Below are 4082 nucleotides of genomic sequence, written 5' to 3'. Positions count from 1 at the left end.
TGTTGGTGGATATGTGGACGGACATGAGCGAGTACTAACTGTGGATATCTGAATAAAAACTGGAATATCTAGCTAAAAGTTTGCAGATTTTTTATAATTTTTGCACAAAGTTTGAAATATGTATTCATATTGTGTTAGTTATACAATGAGCTAGGCTTTTATGAAGAAATAATAAACATTAAATAAACAAAAGAAAAACAGCCAAAATCGATCAAAATGTTGATGACTTAATCAACTGATCACAAGTGTATGTATAAAAGGATTTTTATATTAACGATCTCAAACCAGTTTACAATAGTGGTATTCACCAAATTGTTGTCAACAGTCGTTGCTTGAGCTCATCTGCTGTTTTGCCAGAGTGCCAGGCCACTTGCTCACTAATACCACTAATGAATTTTAAATGTGCTCTGTCAAAATGACATTTTAATATACCTTACGTACATATGCATGTACCTTTGTATATAATAAAAAAAAGAACAATTCTGCGTGCATACATGGAAAAGACGTTTTCGGGTAGGAAATGACGTTTTTTCAGACAAAGAGGGACGATTTCTCATGCTGAAAACCTGGCAACACTGTTTGTGACAGCTAATATTTTACACTCCTTTATCTAGATTTGTATTTTGGAAGTAGGAGAAAGGGGAAGAATGTGATCGCATTTTGCGAAAGCGGTAGTAGGTACCATTCTACAAAAAGTACGCAAAGTATACAATTAGAAGTAAAATGTGTATTATTAATTCTATGCGAATTTGTAATATATTTGGTGTTTTAATGGAAATACTAAACAATACATAAAAATATGCATTTTTGATTTAAGTTTCTCGTCATTTCCGGGAACAAATCTAGAATACCGACAGTTCAGCTATGCAAAAACGAAAAATGCAGATCAATAGAACTTTTTATGCTCATTTCAACCATGCCAAAATGATTTGGCGCAAGTACAAAATGAAGAGGTTCTAGAAGGTTAAAGTTCAGTTTTAGATATTTTACTAATAAACTTTATAACCGATTAAAAGGCTAATCACGTCACCATAAAGGTAATTAATTTGTTCTTCAGCTGATGTACATAATTTATAGGTTTTTGAAGTTTTAAACCAAAACCACTAAAAAACGAACAAATATTATTTTTTCATGAAATAACCTTTTTTGAAAAAACTGCATAATTAATGGTAAAGAATTTTATATTATTTAGAAAGTACAAGTTATTATCCTTAATTCGATATTACATATTTTATCATGATCTACTTTTGGGTTTCAACAATTTAGTGATAATAAAAAAAAACAAATAAACCTCTTATATCTTCTTCTTTATTTTTTGGGTGGGGTTTAGTAGCGCTCACAACTTTTTCAGGCTATTCCGTCCAAAGGGGTGGCCCGATCCAAAAAAAAATTCCACACACTTGTAGTCAAGGGTCTACGCATTACTTTAACACTCACTTTTGTAAATTTTGGTCACTAATTTATTTACAAATTGGGTTTGAAATATGTCCTTTTCTGTAAAATTCGGAAATTAGCGTACATTTATCACTCCTATTCTCCTCAAAGCAACCACTTCACCAATACATTTTTGTATTCCCCTTCACTTTACACTTCAATCGATTAGTTATATCTTAAATAAAAACACCTTCAAAATCACGCGTCTGACTTTGGTTGCATATGCAAATTAGATGGCGGAGTTCAGCTGTCAAACTCCAAAATATGCAAAAGAATGGGAGACATAAGAAGATAGGATATAACCCAGTAAGCATTAAAAATATACAAAGGTGTTCTCTGCAAAAGGTGTTCAGCTCCTTTTCTTCGCAAAACACAGTATTTATTTGCTCATTTATTATTTGTCCTTTGAAGGTCTTCTGGAAATATATAAACAGAAGACCTTCAAAGGACAAATAATAAATGAGCAAATAAATACTGCATCGGACGTACTGTTTGAACCTCTTAAACTACTGTACAAGAAGAAGAATGACAACAACAAAATGTTAAGGACAGATATGGAAGGGAATACACCAACTGCAAAAACAAAGGGGGTTAAAATCACGGACTTCTACCTGCCGTCAAAAACGAGCCAAAACAATTCATCTACCTATTGAGTACCGCAAACACTGCAAAACTAAAAATACGTACCTAACAAAAGAAAGAGGTAGATAACAAGGAGTATAAATACGAGCAACCAACAAAAATTATGCAGAACGAAAAATGACACTGAAGATGGCACAACGCCGAAACCGGTTTGTCTCCAAACCAAATTTGACAAGGGATGACGGAAATTCGTTCCATCATAACTTTTTTATTCTTTTTTCAAAATCGCCTGATATCTAATTTGGCGTAATTTCTTTTATTAAATAATCCCACGGTTTCTCTTAGTTGGGTCATATTCCACTTCAAACTGCTCAGTTTGCCTAAGAAAATTCTTTTTTCCCCCCTTTTCCAAACGGTTCCCTAGGGGCCTGTGGGAGGATCCCAAGGGGGGAATACGCCTTTTTAGAAAGTGGGGACTATCCCCTTTCTAGTGGGGAGGGTTCGTGGGGCTCCGACCATCCCTCCTCTGCCCCTACTCTAAAGACGATGTGAGCGCTACTAAACATTTCCCCGCATTCCGTGGGTGGGGCTTAGTAGCGCTCACAACTATTTCGAGCTATTCCGTCCAAAGGGGTGGCCCGATCCAAAAAAAATTCCACACACTTGTAGTCAAGGGTCTACGCATTACTTTAACACTCACTTTTGTAAATTTTGGTCACTAATTTATTTACAAATTGGGTTTGAAATTTGTCCCGTTTTGTAAAATTCGGAAATTAGCGTACATTTATCACTCCTATTCTCCTTAATGCAACCACTTCACCAATACATTTTTGTATTCCCCTTCACTTTACACTTCACTCGATTAGTTATAACTTGCTTTATGACTTTAATATTAATCAATTAATCACAATTCATTAAATAAAAACACCTTCAAAATCACGCGTCTGACTTTGGTTGCATATGCAAATTAAATGGCGGAGTTCAGCTGTCAAACTCCAAAATATGCAAAAGAATGAGAGACATAAGAAGATAGGATATAACCCAGTAATCATTAAAAATATACAAAGGTGTTCTCTGCAAAAGGTGTTCAGCTCCTTTTCTTCGCAAAACAGAAAGGATAATTCTACTGCCTGAGGGTTATAATCCCTAAGTGCGGCCGAAGGCCGCCTACGCAGAAAGGTGTTCTCTGCAAAAGGTGTTCAGCCCCCCTTCTTTGGCAACACAGAAAGGAGAATTTTACTGCCTGAGGGTTATAATCCCTAAGTGCGGCCGAAGGCCGCCTACGCAAAAAGGAATTCTACGCAAAAATACATTTGTTAACGAGAACATTTTTTTTATAAAAACTTGTTTTTTTTATATTTTTAATTAACTTTTTTATTCTTTGTTCAAAATCGCCCGATATCTAATTTGGCGTAATTTGTTTGATTAAATAATCCCACGGTTTCTGTTAGTTGGGTCGTATTCCACTTCAAACTGCTCAGTTTGCCTAAGAAAATTCTGTTTTTCCCCCTTTTTCAAACGGTTCCCCTGTTGGAGGAGCCCAAGTGGGAAATACGCCCTTTTAGAAAGCGGGGACTGTCCCCTTTCTAGTGGGGAGGGCCTGGGGGGCTCCGCCCCCTCCCCCCTCCGCCCCACCCTGAAAACGATGTGAGCGCTACTAAACATTTCCCCTTTTTTTACCTGCGCCAAATAAATTTGGTATCGTTGAAATCAGCGGAAAAAGTTCTATCAAGCGGCATTTTTGGTTATTTTATAGCTAAACGGTCGCTATTCTACACTTGTTCTAGAAAATTACGCAAAGGAAGGTGGAGCCAACGAATATTTAGTATGAAGAATTTTTGGTTTTACTACTAATATCACTAGAAACTATAGAGTAAGCAACATTCTGCACAAGTAAAGGAGCCGATTTTATGTGTGGGAGCGAGAATACTGTTTTATTACAAAACCTTTCTATTGTGACGAATATTGCGGCAACGCGAAGCGAACAACGATAAATAGGCAGAATGTTCGAGGAATGATGTAGAATGTTCCACAAAGAGAAACGTCAAGTTGGATGAACACTGCGA

Source organism: Rhagoletis pomonella, unplaced genomic scaffold (genome assembly GCF_013731165.1).
Source record: "Rhagoletis pomonella isolate Grant_MI unplaced genomic scaffold, Rhpom_1.0 Rhpom_scaffold_00001, whole genome shotgun sequence".
Taxonomy (NCBI): Eukaryota; Metazoa; Arthropoda; class Insecta; order Diptera; family Tephritidae; genus Rhagoletis; species Rhagoletis pomonella.
The sequence above is the reverse complement of the archived record's forward strand: the minus strand, read 5'-3'. Positions refer to the sequence as shown.